Below are 20,654 nucleotides of genomic sequence, written 5' to 3'. Positions count from 1 at the left end.
TACATCCTGGCAGTATTTCAAACAGTTTTCCACCAGCACTTCTATACCAAGGCAAACAAGTACCAAATCAGATTATTCACTGAAACAAAAGCATGAAAATCCTGAAGAGCTGTGAGGACAAGGAAAGCCTCCCCCTTTAGCTGGGTGATTTTTTTTTTTTTTGTCTTCTGATTAGAGCAAAATAGATGCTTCATGCTTGGTATATTCTGGAAATAAACCTACAACAACTTGAGAGGGGCACTGCAGTTTTGGCAACCAGCTGAAAACAGCTGATCTATAGCAACCTTCTATCTCAGCACGTCTGAACTTCCTCAGCCCCTGCCTCTGTTCAGCAATTCCTTTCCCCCACCTCACATTACCCACCTGGGAAGCTGAAGGCAGCTAAAAGCTGCTTCATCCCTGATCTGGCTCCTTGCTACACCTCATAGGGCTGCAAAACTCTGTTGTAACAGAGACTAAACGCTGCAGAAATTAGGATTTCACGTGTGAATACACTCCCAGTGGTAAATGCACACAGGATCCTCACGTGCTACACTACAAACACCAATACTCACAGTAGTGGTGCCATCTGCACTGCTCCTTTTGAAATGCTGTAACCTCCTGCCTCCCTCCATCCTGCTCCTGCTTCCAAGCTTGCCCCAGCTGTCCATCCCCCAGTCTCACAGCTGAGCTTATGAGGATTTAATTTGATATTACTTACAGAGCAAGAATTCAGTATTGATCTGTTTTCATTGCTCTCAAAATCTGGATGATTATCTTAATGTGACGCCTTGAATGACTTCCACAGGACTTGCTTTTAGCCAAAGGTTAAAAATCTCTCTTGCAAAACAAAAACCTGATCAAATTGATGTAATAGAATATAACTTACAGAGCAATTTTTAATTTAAAGAATCTGAATAATCAAAAAACTGCTTTGCTACAACACTGCAAATATTCCATGGTACCATAATTACTCTGTGTTAATACCCTGACAGTACCATCAACTATTACCTAGTATGAACATGAAATGTACTTCAATATTTATTCATCCTGAGATCAACTTCTCTTCTTCCACTAATCTAGCATAGCACCTCTAGTGTTAAAATCTAGTGAAACAGCATTTCACTCAGTGTTTGCAGAAAATAAAACCCAAAACAAACCAGCAAACCCTCCCTGCCCCCAGTAAAACCCAACCCCTACTTTTAACATTCAGTGTTGCAGCCTCATACTCACTCTCCTAATTAAATTAAAAAGGATCCTCATATTTCCTTTGGGTAGTAATATGAGGTCTCATCTTTCCCTTCCATGCCCAGAATTTTCCAAAATTCACATCAGATCATTCATAAAACCAGTGCAGACCTCTAATGACATTATACAGTGTTTCTGCTCATACATCAATCACTGTTTAGAGTATTCCAGGCTGTTTTTAGGATAAGCAATTAAAAGGTTCTTTTAAAAAACATAAAGACATACTGAGAAGCTCAGACATTAAAACTTCTGTTGTAAATAAAAAAAAAAAAATTACTTTGCTGAGTCAGGTCCTACTCCAGACTTCTAGAAAGTCCTGCAAAATACAGAAAATCTCTGTGGGGTCATAAAATAAAATTATGCCCTGACAAACCCTGACAATTTAGCCTGAATGATGAAGAATTAATTGACTCAAGAGGCTGAGGCTCAAGATCTGCAGAGTTCCCAATCTTGTCCACAGAGTCAGAATAGATACTTGACTCAAGACTGTTTGGAACCAGGCTGGATCCTTTTTCCAACAGCTGAAGGCCTCATACAGAACACCAAGGTTTTTTAGAAGGCAGAGACTGATTCCACAAGGAATAATGATAAATGAATGAACTGATGGGAACACAAATGGATGGACAGGAACTGTAGCCTGCAGGAAAAGTAAAATGCAGGATTTGCTGCAAAGATGAAAGAAATGTGCAAAAATTAAACTGTGTTAGACAGAGACACTGAAGGGAAAGTGAACCAGTGTGTTCCCACACAGAAATTTTGACAAAGCAACTACGCAATAGCTCCAGACCACAAGTTTTATCAAAGGGACATTCAGTGGTTTGCTTTTTAGTCTGACGAAATGGAACTACAGGAACAAGTTTCAACACTGAGGAAAATGTCTCCCAGTGATAGTTTATGAAGCCAGAGATGTAAAATCACATTAACTCCACAAATATTGTTTTTCAGGAAGATACAGTTCAATCTCGACCATCTACCATAGCAAAACAATTAGTACATTTTCAAAAGTGACTTAGAACTCGCTTGTGCTATTTTTTGTAGCCTCAGGGGCTATTACTTCAGAGGAGAAAAATGAGGCATTTTTACTTCTACACATCACAGGGACTATTACCAAAGTAACAACAAGATTTATACAGTGAAAGCCTGTAGGATTCTGTTCTATACAACAGCAACGCACCACACTTACTAATAATCTCTGTCTTAGTTTCTCTTTCTCTCCATCTGGTGTTATTTCTGTACATCCTTCTGTAACTTCAAATTTGAAACCATTTTTTATTTTCTCGTGTCATTTTATTTGAAGCATATGCTTCAGTTATCATCTTTGTCTGCATGTGTGATATCAATAACGATTCTATACAGAGAGTCAAATTCCGAAGTCTTTATTAGGTAACAGCTTGCCTCAGCAACGTGGGCAGTCTACAAACTATTTAAATCAATTAGATTAATTTCCATATTACTCAACCTGACACACACACTGTACATCAGAATCTAAGTAAACACATATATTCAAGGAAAAGAAAAGCTATTTGCAAACACTCTGAAAGACCACAAACAGATTAAATGAAGATTACAGCCAATGCTGCATCAAATCCCAGCCACTGATCCACCTCACACGGTGTCCTGACCAGCAGGAACCACCACCAACAGAAAGGTGAAAGGAATACCTGCAACACAGAGCTGTAAAGTAAATGGTAAAAAAGGGGATCACTTCTACCTAAATATCACCTAGTCCTGGTGGACGAATGCCCTCAAGAATCCGTGCTCTGCTTCACTGATAAAGCAATCCCCAGGAGATTTCCTCACCTCATTACACTCTGGTATTGTACACAACACAACCCTCTCTTTTCATTTCTAGTAAAATAAACTATCTTAATTAACACATTACTATATGGCACCCATTCAAGACAAAATTTTCCAGTACCAAACCATTTAATAGGAAAGGGTAAACAATTAGCTCCTTAATATCACGGTCTGTGTGTCCTCCTAGTGATAACTATCTGAAACTGCACTGAAACGCTGCTGCCCTCACTTTAACTCTTCCATTTCCTTCATTTCCCTTTGATTTTGGGGAATTCCAGCTGTCAAGCCACATACTGCTCACTGTTACTTACCCAAATAAAGCCCCCACGAAGTCTGCCCTAGGTGTTCACTGGGGATAACACCAAGATGCAAAGATAACTAGTTAGCTATTGCACAGCAGATGTGAAACCAATGAAACAATTTAATGTTTCAGAAGAACACTCGAAGTGCAAAGTAGTCTGAGGTTTAGGTTTATAAGTAACATAGAAAACTAACTGACTCCAACACATTTTTCAGCTAAGGGTATGTGCCAGTTTCACCCAAAGACAAAACTTATTTTAAAATGTGAATAAATACGAGTGCTCTTCCAATGTGATCATTACTGAAGATTCATGAACTTAAATTTCATTTCTACAACACAGTTGGACTACAGCTCTGCAGGAGAAAGGCTTTAAGTGACTTTATCTGAACCCTTTTCTATTGCAGGTTATTGTGTTTCTTCCAAAAAACAACTTTAAACAAAAAACAACTTTATCTGAGGTTTTTTCCACCTGTCAGGTGACCATGCACTCACCTGAGAACTGACAAAAAAATTAAAGAGATATTCCCAGATTACTTCAGATGAATAATACCAACCTACAGAGAAATACAAAAAAATCATCAAGGGTTCTACCAGTCTGAACTGGAAGTCTGAATTCACCTGGACCTCAAGCCAGTACAAGTTTTTGGGATAACCTGCAATTCTTACAACCACACAGCATCATCCCCAAGACCCAGGATAAAAGAAAATACACACCAGAAGATAAGGATGTTGGTGCCACAGCTACAATTCTAAAACCCAGACAATGAGAGGAAAAAAATGTACAATCAACAGAACAGTGAACATGGGCACAATGAGGGAGTTTAAACCCCTGGTTCTTCCTACAAGGGTGACAAAAGCCACGGAGTTGAATTTTAGGAACCTCACTGCTATACAGGCAGAAGAGGTTTGAGATATGTAAGGGTTATGACAGACAAGCTATTGACAAAAGCTAATTACCAATAAAATTACCATGGAAATTCACAGGAATGTTGCCAACTTTAGGTTGAGAAGCAGCATGTCTTTCTGGTAACAGAGTTTATAGCTGTTATAAAACAGCATGATGAGTAGCTAAAACCACAGTATTGTTAAAAGTGTTTCTAAATTTAAGAACTATTTGTATTTAAGAATTTCCCATTACTTCTGTCAAGTATGGCAAGTTTCAGTGTATTGTGCAGAGTCATCAAACAAAATAACCTGATTAGAAATGAATGAGTGAAAAATTCACATTTATCTTCAACCTTCAAACTGACACGATTTTCAAACACTCATTTTCACAGCAGAATGCCTGTATTTTCATATACTGCAACACTTATATCATTCATAAATCAAAAAACTCCTTTAAAGGTGTTCTAGCTAGTCTTTACTCTGGTAGGTTAGGTATTAGCCTCAAGTAGTATTTTAGCTAATTAATATGAAGAAAAAATATTCAACTCAGATATGTCATTTAGGCATTTTAGGACTATACTGTTATTTTTAAAAAATACATACACTTTTGACTTATTTCAGTTCATTTATTAGGTTAAAAAACTTTTAAAAACAGATATAGCTCCATTAAAACTACTTTAGCATTCTAATTTTCCCGTCAGACATGCTTTTCATCTTTCCTGGTTCCCACACATGGTGAACTGCTACATTTTATTTAATCTATATTGTTCTATGAGGACCATATTCCACTTCAGAGAACGCATTTCGGTTAGAATCATCTTTCATATTATAAATGTCATACAATCCAAAACTGTGTTTTGTGTGATGAGTAATAAAGCTTGGCTGCCTGTTTCCTCTATCACACACACATATATATGCTTGGGATCTTTTTATTATTGCCAAATCCTTCACGTCTTACAGAAATTTGATGGCTACTTCCATCTCCAGAGCAACAAGAAGCAGGACAAGAAGAAACTGCTGCAAGTTGCACCAGGGGAGGTTTAGGTTGGATATTACAGAAAAATTCTTCACCGAAATGGTTGTTAAGGATTAGAACAGGCTGCCTAGAATAGTATTAGAGTGGCCATCCATGCAGGGATTTAAAGGACATGAAGATGTGGCATGTGGGAAGGTGTTTTTTGCCAGTGCTGAGGGAATGGCTGGGTTTCATGATCTTTGAGGTCTTTTCCAAGCCTAATGATTTCAGGGTTCCCAAACATTCAAGTTTAGAAGCCACCAACAGCATGAGAACTTTGCATTAAAAGAAAAAAAAAATTAACTTCAACACATTTTGCAAGAAACTAATTGCTTTTTACACACTTGAAACTCAAAAGGAAAAGAGGAACATGAAGCAATTCTGCTGATGCTGGTTTTACCTCGTTCTTTCAAACCTGACTGCATCACTTGTCAATGCATGACTCAGTTTGCTAAAGCTAGAGACTATCAATACTTTCTACATGTCAGACTATGTGTTTAAGCTGTTTCCATGCTCCCACTGCGTGCCTTGGGTTTTGTGAACCCAATTTCTCTGTGGTACCTCCTCCAGTACATCAGCAGCATCACCCTCCATTCCAAGGGATCACTATCCTGCACTGCTATACAAGCTCTGGAGTAGAAACGAAAGTCAGGTGGTCAGGAAGCAGCACGAGAAGGAAAAACAAAAATCAGCTGAATTTTTCTAAGAAGTACATTTTTAGATGTACCATGTAGAAGGTTTTCAAGAAGCGGCTCGTACCGGAAGCCGGTGACCTCACAGCTTCATGTAAACACCACACAATTACAACATGAAAAAGAGCAGTATTTTCTCACTGCCACTTCCTTTCAGCATGTTCACTATTCACTCAACGCTTCCCAATTATGAAAACTGCAGATCAAAGGAACTGGCTTTTTACAGGTCTAAAAACACAGATCAATGCAACACTTGTGCCATATCCAAGCAGGGAAACACCATGAAATCTCTGTAGTATCACAACCTTTCAATGATTTTCTTACATTTTTAAGATTGACTCCATTGTGCCAAGTCCCAACAGGCAGATGATGTGACCCCTCACAGCCACACCAACCACCAAAAATCCTTTTATTTTCTACCAACCCACCCTTTTCCTTCCCTTCCGAAATGCCCGTCCCTACCTCTTACCCACCTTCTAAACCATTATGTCCATTAATTACCCTGCCTTTCCTCATCCTCACAAAGCATAGAGCCAACTGTTAAATGCCAGCACCTGCAATAAGAACTGTGCTTCCCCATTCTATTTCCGACTTGAACTGACTGAAGACTTTGATACTTATTTATCATTGTCTGACATGTGTTAGAGTGGCTTTCAGGTACTATTTTATTTTCTCATCTTTTAAAACAGCTTTAACCCTTTCTCCAATTCTTATGTTGTTTCTTCTTTAATGAACTTAGCCAAGTATTTGAATTTGAAGCCTTCATTATTGCTACCCAAATAACACCAAAATACATTCTCTTAACATTCTCTTATGAGCTCTTATATCACTGATTGGAAAAACATCCCACATTTCCCCATTCTCAAATCTGCAGGATCTCTTGTCTGGCTTACCTCACTAAGCAGAGTATTTCCAAGAGAGCTACAACACCTCCAAGAGGAACTGGACCTCACCATCTGCTTTTTAAATCCACCCATATATCCTGGGACATGCTTTAAATCTTGCTAAAAGAGGACATACAAAAATCCAAGCTTTTTCAACACATGGGCTGCACTAAGTTCTTCACATGCAACTAGTTGTGGTCTCAGTTGCTGGATTCATGTAGATGCTGAGAATTATAAATATGCCAGGTTGGATAAGTTTTGGGTTTTTTTTTCCCCCACACTAGTAATCCTGGATTTTATTTATGGCTTTTGATAAAACTGAGTTAGGAAAGGAAAACATACACGAAGAACTTTAAAAATAGAAAAATAATGTAAATGGGATGAATTTCAACAGTAGCAGACGTGCAGTCATACACCTGGGTAAAATACATATTGTCACCAGGTGAACAGCTCCTGAATTTAGAAACTATGAAGGGGGAAAAATCCTAGCCCATTACTACATGACTGTGGGTCATCAGAGTGACACACCTGCTAAATAAAGCAACCATGACCCCAATTTATGGCTGCCTGGAAAAATTCACCTAATTACTGTGCATGCCCTGCTTAAGGGAACTGGATTCACACTGGAGCATGGAAAGAAAGGTGGTTTTAGGTAGCAGGAATGGCAGCAGATGGTTAAGCCCTGCCTTGCGACTCTGAGTTCTGTGCTTGGTAGATTGACCTGGCCCATTTCACTTCAAGTTAAAAAAAAAAATAAATAAATTTAAAAATAATAATAATAATAAAAAGGCCCTTGTCTGACCACCAGCCATAGCCTTAGACCTGGAACTTTGATTTCTCAGCCAAGATCAGTGTCAGCAGCCACAGGACAGTGGTTGCTGGTTCTTGCCGCCTCCCAGAACCAACGAATCCCTGCCTGGACAAGCTCCTGCTCTGCCATCCTCTGCTCCATCTGTGGTTTGTGTTCAAGCATTCATTGCAGAAATCAACTGAGGGCAGAGAGGAGAAGCAGCACCTGCAGCCTCCACAATGGGAAACAACACAGGAGCCCCAGCTCCAAAATGAAAGGCAGGACCAGGAGGTTTGAGAGGCAGGAAATGGAGGGCGAGCCGAGCGCTCATTCCGTGCAGCCTCAGCTGCAGCAAACAACAGCAACACGATTAAGAATAGCTCCTTAAATCATGTTTGTGCTTTGATGAACGATTCCAACTGCACGTCAGAGCCCAGCACAGCAAGCTGAACTCACCACAGACGTTCTTGGAGGAATACCGAGATCCTCAGGGACACTGTGTCCCATGCTGGTTTAACTGTGCTGGCTGCAGGCGAACCAAGGTGCAACGCCAGCTCTGAGCTGAGCCAAGAACGCAGAGCAGGCACAGTTTGGGGCAGTTGGGAGAATGGAAAATTCAATACTGAACATAGACTAGAAGCTTTGTTTGCTTACCTGACTGAAGAGGTACTAACTGATAGAACTCCTGGTGATAAAAGCATTAGAATAAAAAATACCAGCAAAGAGGCGCAAGGCAAACTCTGCAATTATCATTAAAAATTGAACACCAAATGGTTCTTCAAAATGTTAGGCTGGCAATTTGAAGACTTTCAATATGCTGGATGATCTGAAAATTGGAGTATTTCTTCTAATTCAAATAGTGGAAGTAAAAAAAAAAACAAAACTGTCCTTAAGATGGAGTTTGATTATTTTAAAGTACAAATTATACAGCATTTATACAACAACAGGCTCCCTATATCAAGTGACAAGACTTAGAATCCTAGGAAACCATTTTCAGTTCAATATTCTTACTAGCAGTTACCATTAATTCCACAGGAATATCACAAACACCATCAGCATGAACTATCTTACACAGGAAACCAAGGTAAGGAAAGAAAATTACCCAATACTGAAGAAATAATGAACAAAACTGACCCAATCAAAAGTTCTGCTATCTAAAATAATCCCTTCAGCAATAAAAAAATGAACAGGAACTGCAAGATCATCCTTCAGAAAGCGAACAAAAACAGATAATCTAATTCTCTGACTATAAAAATGAAAGGGTCTTAGAGAAACCAGAACATAGGTAATAAAGCAAGGAGAAAGCAAAATGGTCACTTGCTATTAATGGAATACCTTAGTGAGAACAGGAATACATGGACAATGTTTCTTCGTGTTTTTTCAAGTCCAAATGATCAGTAATAACATCTGTCACAATAGTTCACTTTTTATTTCTTCAGTACAAACACACACCACTGCTACTGAGCAAGTGAGAGCACCTCCAGCAGCTGAGCTCCCCCAAACACACCAAAAGCAACACTTTTGACACTTTAAATAAGTTGTAAGATTCACACATGCACTAGGGCAACATAACCTCACTGAAGCTCTAATTTAACAGAGAAGTAATGAGAGGACTGCTAATTTTATGGGCAAGCAGCCTAAAACATTTATTTGGAAACTAGCAGTCTCTGGAGGAATTTCTATGTTGGTAGTAAGTCAAACCTGAATGCCCCAAAACATGATAATTAAAGGGCAGAACAAATCCTTTAAGAGAAAATAACCATAGTTACAAATGCATGGTAATGAGTCATGTTAAAAGAGAAACAAAATATTTCCAGTATGTGAGCCAGATGACTGCTGGACCACATCAGTTTATGGTAAAACACAAGAACAGATTTTTAAACATTTGAAGATAAGCTCTTCAAAAGCCACCATTATCCTGGGCCAACACATTAATCTAATGATAACACAAAGACATATCTTTGCATTAAATCTAAATTTAAGATCCATGCATTATATCAAGCACATCAACAGGAAGCACAGCCAGTTGGAAGGATAATGGAAGAACCCAGTAGAACTCCAACATGTAGGAAGAGGAGACAACAAAGGTGGGAGCCTCAGAACTGCTGCCTTGTCTTGGAGCTGAGCACAGGATGACACCTTCCCAGATGGATATACAGTTATCTCCCCACCAACAGATAGGTAATATAATATTACAATTATATAATAATGTAATACAGAGTTTATAAAAGGCAACTGATAGACCTCAAAAGTTAGCAAAAAAATGCCTAGTAATATGTACTAGGAACATGAATTAGTAATAAGCATATGTAATAAAGAGAAGTTCAATGAACTCCTCCGATCTGATTTTTGTGTAGAGAGGAAACAGTTCTGTTTGACTTTGTATATTAAGCTGTGGACTTGGCAGCGCTGGGTTAATGGCTGGACTCAGTCATAAAGGTCTTTTCCAATCTGAAGGATTTTATGATTTTACTCTGGTCTCCCTGTTAGCCACTTGTCTCTTCTTCACAGTCTCCGATTTTTGAATCTTACCCATCTGGGGCTTCTGTGCTTCTACACTTTCAAAACTGATGCTCACAGACATCATAGGTTCTCACACAAAATTCCTTCCTTCCCTCCCTCCTCTGCTGTGCCCTCAGTGCTGGTGACACAAAACCACATACACCAAATTCCCCAGGAGCAAAGCTGTCTGTGGATGCACCTCTGGACATCCCCTTTCCCTGCAGGGCTGGGGAATCCCAGCCCCTGCTGCTCAGGCCTCCTTCTCTACAGGTCCAAATCCTACTTACAGCACTCACAGGAGATGGGAAATAGCAGCAGAACTACAAATACAAACAGCTTGAATTCAAAGCTACAAGTGAAGCTGGTTAACATAATGTAATACTTAAATATGCTCTTAGAAACCACAGGAGGGATTCATCAGTAGATGATACTATTAATATAAATATTATTTAACAGAACCCTTGAGAGACAAAGAATGTAGAAGTAGAGGGATCAGTTGACTAAGATTAGCAGGAAAAACATGTATTTATGATCTTCATCCATTTTGAACTAAATGCTAGCAGGGAAATTTATTCTGAAGTCAGTTCTGCAAGATAGGCTGCTACAAAATCATTCTTAAAATCAAGTATCCTGAAAACCTTCATCCATCTGGCACAAACACTGTAAATGCCAGGAAAATATACCTTACAACCACAGGATGGGAAGTCCCTTACTTACAGGCCCTGGTTTAGAGAAAAAAAACTGGAGTGATTATTTTATAGGAAGAAATTCTTCCCTATGAGAGTGGAGAGGCCCTGGCACAGGTTGCCCAGAGAAGCTGTGGCTGCCTCTGGATCCCTGGAAGTGTCCAAGGCCAGGCTGGACGGGGCTTGGAGCAGCCTGGGATAGTGGAAGGTGTCCCTGCCCACGGCAGGGCATGGAACTGGGTGATCTTTAAGGTCCCTTCTGACCAAAAGCATTCTGTGACTCCACAATCCCATTCCTAACTCCAGAAACCTCTAAGCTATGAACCACACTGCTGCAATCCATGGGAACACTGCCTTAAGCAGTGCTGAAAGCTTAGGATGGGCTTGCCCATCCCTGTGCTTTGGATACCTGGTGGCAGTGACGGGTAGAAGGGAACAAAACACACATCAGGATGGAAAGCTGGCCCTTAGGAGTCTGACTGCAACTGGATGAACAGAGAACCTCCCTCCTGCTGTCCTTCCCTGCTGGAACTTCTGCTCTTGCAGATTCTTTCTTTGCATATCCAGAATCAACAAACCACAGAGATAACCCGGCAGTCAGGAATGAGGCAAAGTCTCCTTTTGCTGCAGGAAAAATAAAAAAACAACTGAAGAAAACAGACAAATCATGAATGCCACTCACAGGGGAAGGACAGGCTTAGTCACCTCATTTTTGTTTCCTGTAAGGCAGCAGCAGCCTGAAAACAACACCTAGGATGGGCACTGACTGCAGCACAGCCATAAAGGAACATTTCAAGGGAAAAGTCGTGAACTGGGAGAGTCACTGCAACCTCTTTCAAAAACATGATGCATATCTGTCCGTGTTACCAGAAAGAACAATGAACAGCTGAACAACACTGTTTAAAATCTTTGCAAAGATTTATATGTCAAATATGAAAACTAAATAAGCCAAGCATAGTTTGCCCAGGAGAAATGTTGCAGGCCAGAAGAGGTGTCACTTCATACCTAACATTAGAGCTATACAATAATTAATGTTGACACAGCTACCAAGAAGACTGCATTTGAAAGTCTCAGAGCTGACTTACAGTTTTCATCTAGTCAGGGAGATTTTTCTAAAGTAGCAGAATTTGAAAAAATAAGCTGCAATCCTTGTCTGCCAGGAATTGCACACACATCACAAACCTGTGCTCCAAGGCAGCCTTTACTTCGGGTAAATACAATTTTTTCATGGGAACTGAACTCAAAAGAAACTGCCAGAAGACCCATTAGCACTTTATCAGCCAACAGCATCTGGAACAGAATTAAACCTATTCATGATATAGGAGTACTCTGTAACTGCAGAAGAGAACATCAACAAAACAGATAAATACAACCAGATATATCCTACAACTTGACCAGGAGACCATTAGACATGACAAATTATGTTTATAGTATTTACCTGATCCAGGCAACCAGGAGAATAATCTTCTGTAAACCTTCTCAAAGCAACTTTACCCACAGGAACACAAAATTCGCTTCACAGTAAAAGGCTACAAGGGCTTGTTTTTGAAACCAGTGGCCTTTAAAGGACCAAGGTTATTGGATCCAATATATCCTGGAAAGGGGGAAGGGCACAAAAAAGCTGAAAAACAGAGCAATGAGAGTTCCAATTCAGAGGCTGAAATCTGCTGCAGGAATCATACTGCACATCTGCTTGCAGTAGTGGAGGGCTGGATCCTGCCATCCAGGCTGCACAATGAGGACCTATTTTCCATGCTTCCATAACTGAAAGAGTGCTCTGACAGATGCTGCTCTCCCATCACAATGCTGGAGGCCTGGGTTAACCTATCAAACGTCCCTACCAGCATTTTCCCCCCACTGTGTTACACAATTTTGGTCTCCAGTACAAATTATTGCTGCTTATAGATGTGACTCATTCACTACTGAAGTAACACTGCTTTTGAGGAATTCGTTTTATTCAATAAATAGCATTTCAGCTCACAGTTCCTGGTTACTTCTCCACAGTCACCATCTCTGACCTTTTTTCTCTCCAAGATTCAGCAAGGACTTCCCCATGAATGTCAACACTTCCATTAACAAGGCCTGGGAGAACAGAGGTCCCCACTCAACTCGCACCGAAACAGAACAGCTGAGCTCTGCCCTGCTTAACTCCTTTTAACATCAGAACCAGCAATACATGAAACCTGCAGTTTTTTGAAAACCAAAAAAAAGTATTTTCCTAAGTCACAAAAATAAAAAGGAAAATAAAATTTCACCACCCCAAAAGACCCAATAATAATCTTATTATTATTAATAAAATAATAATCCAAATAAAACAAAAAATCCAAGAACAGAAAAAAATACAAAACCACAAAAAAGACAAATAACAAAAACTAAACAAAAAAAAGAAAACCCACAACATAGTAGTGCTACAGCACAGACTGATCAGAACAGCAGATACAGTCAGTGTTTGTGAAATTTTGTACATTTAATTGCTCCAACCTTACTGTTTCATATTGTGACAACACCAAACAAATTTAAACCAAATTTAGGTGTATTTACATGCAAAATACTGATTTTTAGATCAATATTGTTTTAAAAGCATCTGGATTACCAAAACCAGACAGGGCAAACAATCCAAAGACTGAAGTTGTTTTATGGGAAAGGTGCACAACCCCTTGCCAGAATTAGTTGTGGCTCTGAACATTAACCTTTGGAGAAGCAGCTGATCCCATAACGCTGCCTGGCGTTCAGACTACCCAAACAACCACCGGTTTCCCTGAACAGGTGCCCATGGACAGGGATGAGCAGGAACCAGATGCTCTGGCTGGAACGGGAGCCGCTGCTGCAGCTCCAGGAGGAAGGTGGGCTCTTGGAACTGGAGCTGCCGAACAAGTGCCAGGGACTGCATCCAGGGAAGCCCACACAGCAATCCCTGGCGCTGCGGGTCTCCTCCGGCAGAGGGCAACGCTGGAAAAATCGCCTGGGAAGGAGAGGATTATTCCATGGAAGCGAGACGCCGCCGACCATCTGCCTCGCAGCCCCGCACGCTGCGGGGCTCGAACGCCGCCGCTCTGCCGAGGCTTCTCCTCCCAGCCGTGCTTCGTGTCCTTTCGTTTTACAGAGCCAGAAAATATATACCTGCTGCTTCCCACATTTGGAATCCTGCCCTCTGTCAATGGGATAAACGTAATTCCCATTGCTCCGGGGTCCTGGAGCATTGCCACGAAGCCAGAGAAATTAAGATGTAAAGATCTCCGAAGAGCTACAGATGATCCATCGATACCCAGAGGAACACTGAAGTTATGCTAAAATAAAAAAAAAAAAAAAACAAAAAAAAAAAAAAAAACAAAAAAAAAACAAAAAAGAAACAAAAACAAAAAAAACCCCACACACAAAAGGGGTGGAGAACGGCACTGCAGAATGATACAGCAACTACACCCTTCTCGGGAGCATTAGCAGCGCTTTTCGGTTTACAAAACACATCCAGATAATAGCCAGGAATGTCCTTTTCCTCCTCCTGCTGGAAGCAAACACGGTGGCTGGAGGCTTGGTCTCCCTCCCAGGAGACCTGACAGCTGCTCACATGAGCTGCTGCGTAGCAAGAAATCTCCCAAGTTCCAATAATCCAAACACAAGGATCCCTCCTGCTTCAGACACGTCTCGCCAGCACCGGATCACCGGTAAACACCTCCCCGATGTAAATAATCATCAGGATAAAACCCAGGCAAATGCTTGTTTTCTTTCTGAACCTCAGTTTGATTCTCCCTTGTTTCCTCAGCACGCTGGAATTTATTCAAGGCCAGTACCCACCGTCATTTTACAACTCTATTTTTGCAGAAGCTCCTGGAGAAGCTACTACAGCTGTGCGAAAATTCAGCGAGCTGAGCGTAAATGCAGGTGTTGTTTGAAGCAGCGCATTTTAGGGGCATTCCACACACAGTGCTATTAAATGAACACAAAAATCATCTTGCTTTTCTTAAAATCTGAAAGCTACCAAAAAATATAACCCATGACAATACAGATGAAAAAAGAATTAGCCCAGATCCAAGGTACATTTTCCAAACTTGCTCCACCTGTACCAGGAGAAGTTCTGTGGATGACTTCAGCCCAAGCTAATAATCATTCCAAAAAAACAAGGATTACTTCAGGCTCTGCACTGAAATTGGTACAGTAGTTTAGCTCACAGGTAAACTGGAGCAGAAATAGCTAAATTTTGTAAAAGCAGAAAATTATGCTTACCAGGTTTCCCTCTCCACATCTTACTCACCTCACCTTCCTCCCCCTCCCCGACAACTTATTGCTGCTTCTGATAATCGGCAAGGTGACACAAATGAAACATAAATACAAATGAAAATAAATAATAACATGTCACTATTTCTGGCAGGCTGACTGTGCAGGTTTTTGTTTAGATGAGACTACTGTTCAGCACTCTGCAACATATAAGCACACCACGGGCTTGGCTGCAAGAGAACATGGATTTGAAATACAGGACAGGAAAAACAGGATAACTGCTTCAGAATTTACCAACTCTGCTGATTTTCTACGGAATTGCACAATTTACGTTCCCCAATAGGACCTGCTCCTTACACAGGACACATTCAGAGAACTGTTTGTAAAACCAGGGCTTGCAAGTGCTGTTTTAAATGCCCTCTAAATCATTTGTTTCTCAATTTCCTTTGCTTATATTTTAGTAAGAAACTTCTATCATAAAATTGAATTGAAAAAAGAATTGAAAAAAAAAACAAACAAAAACATTTACCATGGGCTCACTAATACTTCATAATTATGAAAAACTAATTCTCAGGTAACAGTACACTGAAATTCAGCTCACTGTGAGACAGAGTAGGACCATCTCTCCTCATCCAAATTACTTCCCACAAGTCATAAACTACTGTCAAAAGGAAACTTCAATGCCCATATTGGCCAAAATGATTTAAAACAGGAATATTATTACAATTATCGCCCTTTTTTGTACTGCCAATTACATCAGTTTTATGTAAGAAACTTGCATTTTCAGCTTGACTACTTTATTACCATCATAAATATTTCTGCCACAGAGACATCACTATTTCAGGCATTTCCAAACTTACGTTTGGGAAGAAGCACAACACGGGGACATTTAAATTCCTTCAGGAGCTCGAAGAAGTTCATGGAAATTCCTAAATCAGGACCCACTGACAGTGTTAAATTCCCAGATCAGAAATCTACGGAGGGATGAAATCTCTGACCTTGGTAAGGCTAAATCTCAGCACAAACAACTCCTATTTCCAGCCTCGCTGTTAGACGACAATGCTACGTCTGCTGGCTGAGGCGCAGCATCCTGAGGGACTGGAAAATCACGGGGGATTTTTCACTGCATTTTCATGAAATCCAAAGCCGAAAGAAAAATATTGTTAATGCTGAAATTCACGACAAAGAGTTGAAGCCCCATTAATTCCATCTCCAGCCATTTAGAAAACCACAAGCCGGGACCCAAAATTATCAAACTGACTCGAAAGAACTGCTAGGGAGAGGTTGCTTTTTTAAAAAAAACTCTGAATTTCAGCATTCCTGTACGCAAGTACTTTATCCCTTTATGTGACAGTATTTTCAAGCTCATATTCCGGTGCTACCAATAATTCCAGAAGCAAGATGTTTATGGAAAAACACAGTGCAAATATGGTATGAAATACAGCCAGCCATGCTATACACGAGGACAAAAAACACAATTCTGTGTTTTAATTTATAAATACAAAAGAAATACAGTAAACACATGATTACAGCAATTAAAATCTAGCTTGGGTTAAAGAAATCCTCTTAATTTTAACAATATAGCCATCTAATACAGTGTAAAAACATTCTTAAAGGAAGTTCACCATTTCCCTTTTTATTAAAACTGAAGAAAGGTTTTACTACTTCCTACTGCAAAACCAATACAAACATTAATTTAAATATTTCCTTTTCAGCTGCATTTTGAATACTTAGGAAAACTGAAATAGTGACCTTTCTGCCACCAAAATTGACAAGGCTTAAGACCCTAAAATGACACTTTTTGAGTACTTTAGAGAAAAATGGGGATTGTTTATACAAAAAGTAGAGAGCACTGGCATAATACCTATTTTTCATAGCCCTTTTTTCTCATGTATGTTGTCACCAAAACAGTTCAGTGGAGCACAGTGTGCAGCACACATTGTGCCTTGTCATGAGCTGACAGCAAATGAAGAGAAGGTGAAACAAGTTACAAAACAAAAGTACGGGGCTTTTTTTTCCCCCCTTCTCTCTGTCTGAGAAGATAAATTATCTTAGTTATATTAAAGAGAAATGGGATAGAGGATCCAAAGGGCTCATTTTACGTTAACTGCATCTCACCAACAAAAATAGAGAAAGCAATTTCCTGGTGCATCAATTCCACGCCAGCATTTCCACGTACACTCTGAATTTAGAGGTGCTGGCATGCTGTGTACCTCCTGGTATCCTCACATCTCCAGCACATCACCTGCTCCCCAGCAATTTCCTCTATTAAGGCAGGGCTCTTTCACCCCCACCTTCCCTCCCCAAAAATACAAAGATAACACAGCTATGCCAGCAGGGCTGAATAAACATCTTTCTGTAGGTAACCCCGTGTCGAATTACTCCAGTAACCAACACAAAACACCAGCTCTCTGTCAGGACATGTGTCACCACCCCAGTTCCCCTCACTCTTTTCTGTAATTTCTCGTTATTTTAAGGTCAGGTTTCCTTCCTTACCCACAGCGGCCAATATCTGAAAGTTCTCAACATTTCAGATTGCAAAAAATTCTACTGAAAAATTAAAGATGGAAGAGAAGCTGAAGAATGTGAAGTATCATGAACTATTCCTGATCGGTTTACCGGACTAGACCAGCATAAAATTGCAAACCTCATCTTTTCATCCTCCTTCTCATGTCCCGTATTTATAGGGTACTAAAATCCTCCTCCTCCTCCTAAGCAAAGACTCGTTTCTAGTGCAACACTAAAGCAGTTTTATATATCTGTGTACAGTCCTCACCATTATAAAACCCTCTCTTCCCGACCCAGTCCTGTTGATCTGCTGTTACTTAACTCTTGAAGACTATTTGACACTCACCACTTTACTAAAGGTTATGTAACTCTTAAAACTACACTGTATTTTACATTTTTAAGCTGTACAACAGAAACATACACAACAAAACACACATTCCTCCACTTTTTCTAAACCAGAACATCTCAGGGATGTAGAATAGTGGATTTCCATATTTTGTTTTCAGCTCGTTGGCCACAAAATCTCTAGCAGTGCACTAAACAGTATAATGAGCACAAGCCTAAAGAAAACACGATGTCCTTTCCTCCGTGGCTTCCCACTGACCCTGTCTGAGTTGTCCACTGCCTGCAAAGCCAAAAGCTGCTGATCTAGAACCAAGTATCCTCTTACTGTTTGCTCTGCCACCTGAGAAGTTGCATTAGAATGGCATCACGTTCCTTAACTCCAAACTGACTCGCCTTTCTCCCCATAACCTAATAACAACTCGTGTTCCAGAGGGTTTTGTAAAACCCTATTCCCAGGAACAAACACCCAAAACGAAGCACCATCATTTAAGATGCCTCGTTTTGCCACGGATTCGAATGTGGAACAAGTCCTTCACACGGAACACTGCCCAACCCTATAAATAGGCTCAAAGCTCCAGGCTCAGGAGACTGAGAGCTCCACATGATCCTCACAGCATTCCCCAGCTTCACCTACATAAGAGCCGTGCCGTAACACTGCTGGGCTGGGCAGACACCGAGCTGCTGCTGTGGCTTACGCAGGAGAGCACAGAGGGAGGAGAAAGAAATAGAAAAAAAAAATAGAAAAAAAATATCATTGGGCACAAACAGCTCTCCTCGGGAGAGAAACACCTCCCTCTCCAGAGGCCAGAGCTAGCCACGGACACACTGTCACAGCTCGGCCATGATAGGAACAATAGCCAGGGACAGGCCCTTCAGAGAAGGTTTAATGGGGCCAGGGCCAAATGGACGCTCATGGTGAGCAAGGGCCTGGGAGCAGTGGCAAGAGGGTCCTGGCCACGTTCCCTGACCAGGGGGGATTCAGACCAGAGCCAGGCCCTGTCAGACTCCTCTGGGCAGGGGGGCTTCAGGCTCCTCCCAAGCTGGCAGCCAGTTCTGTTCCCTGTCAGACCCCATAGACAGGACAGCTGCAGATCCCCCTGTTCCCAGTCAGAGTCCCACCTGGACAGGAGGGCTCCAAGCCCCCCAGTGTCACCCTGTCAGATCCCACAGGCGGGATGTCTCCAGGTCCCCATCAGACCGCCCCTCAGACAGGAGAGCTCCAGATCCCATCGGACCCCCAAGGACAAGAAAGCTCCAGACCCTCAAGGACAAGAAAGCTCCAGACCCCCACGGTCCCCATCGGACGCCCGGGTGCCACGTGACCTGCCCGAAGCGCCGGCACGTGGCCCCAACCGTAACAAACAGGCGGGTGGGAGAGGGGGGCGAAGGGGGGGGCGGGTCGAGCTGCGCTGCGATTGGCCCGGAGGGGGCGGCGCGCGCCGCGGGGGGCGTGTCCCGGCCGCACCGCCCCAGCGATTGGCCGGCGGGGGGGCGCGGTGGGCGTGGCCGCCACCTCCCCCCCCCCCCCCTCGCGCCCCCTCCTCCCGCCCCGCCGCCTTGGTGCAGTGTTGAGGAGGCGCCAGGCGGGGGCCGCGCGCGCTTTTCCCGCCCTCGGCGGAGCCGCCGGGACCCCCCTGAGGGCGCCGCTCCCTCACACCCGCCATGGCGGCACCGTCGTCACCCCCGCACCGCTCGCGCCACCCAGAGCTGCGCCACTCAGCAACCCGCGACTGCCAGATCTTGTCCCCGCACCCCGCTTTACTCTCAGCCCCGGCAGCGCCTCCCGCCGCGAGTCCGCGGGACCGCTCTGGCGCTCCCCACACGCTTCGGCCCCTCTTCTCTCTCGCACCCACCTGTGGGGCGTCCTCGGCCACCTCCATCGTTGCCTCGCGGGGAATCGCTTAAATATCCCCGCGGCGGCACCGCCTGTGTCACTGGCCGGCAGTGCGGCCCTCCCCGCCTCCCCCGGCCCGCCCCGCATCTTGTTTTCTCCATACGCACTTGGAAATGCGTTTAGAGAAAAGCGAGGGGGGGGGGGGGGTACCGCTATTATTCCCGCTTTATTCGGGATAGCCACGCAACACCGTGGAAAACAACGGGGCGCAGCCCCTTTCTTTCTCCCCCCCCCACCCCGACCACTCCGCGCTGTCACTTGGTTGCTTCCCCCATGTCGGGAAGCACACACACCCCCCCCCCGCCATGTCGCGACAGCGCCCCGGGCACCTGCCGCGCCGCATCAGCCCCCCCACCCCGCCCCTGGCCCGCCGTGTCCTACCGGGGGTGCGGGAAAGGGACGCTCAGTTCTCCCTCCTCGGGGGAAGCATTGCGATGCCGGCACTCCCCCAGGTGCGCGGAGGCTCCGCGGGTGCGGAGCGGGGGGAGCGGCGGGGAGGGGGCGGCAGGAGCCGGGATGGAACGGGGATGGAGCGAGCCTCCCTCCACTCCGGTTCCCCGTCCGCCCCCCCCTCCCCCCCCGGCCCCCCCCGCCGCTTGTGTTTACCTCAAGTTTGAATTTTATCTGCGCAACATGAGCTGGAATGCGGACATGGAGGGCGGGAGGGCGCGCACACGACCGGCGGTCCGCGGGTACACCGCGGACACCCCGCACACACACCCCGCATCCCCTCCGCACACACAGAGCGCCCGCACCCCGCGCCCCCCGCCCCGGTCCCGCCGGTAACTTACCTCCGCCACCGGCTCGCCGGCTTCTCCTCCTCCTTCTCCTCCTCCCCGGGGAAAGGTGCCGCCCGCAGCCCCATCAGCGGGGCGGACACCGCGCTCCCGGCGCGCCGAGACAGGTGCAGCCGGGG

The 20,654-nt window shown here is 43.3% G+C and overlaps 1 long non-coding RNA gene across 4 annotated transcripts in view; it reads right to left on the bottom strand.

Annotated features, from left to right (window-relative positions):
• Positions 1-20,285, bottom strand: part of LOC134043742 (uncharacterized) — a 111,851-nt gene extending 91,566 nt beyond the window's left edge. For all 4 annotated transcript variants that reach the window (XR_009933183.1, XR_009933184.1, XR_009933185.1 and 1 more), the window contains exon 1: positions 20,120-20,285. This is a non-coding gene — a long non-coding RNA (uncharacterized LOC134043742). The remainder of the gene's footprint in view (positions 1-20,119) is intronic.
• Between the last annotated feature and the right edge of the window lie 369 nt (positions 20,286-20,654).

This window comes from Cinclus cinclus, chromosome 4 (genome assembly GCF_963662255.1).
Source record: "Cinclus cinclus chromosome 4, bCinCin1.1, whole genome shotgun sequence".
Lineage (NCBI taxonomy): Eukaryota > Metazoa > Chordata > Aves > Passeriformes > Cinclidae > Cinclus > Cinclus cinclus.
The sequence above is the reverse complement of the archived record's forward strand: the minus strand, read 5'-3'. Positions and strand labels throughout refer to the sequence as shown.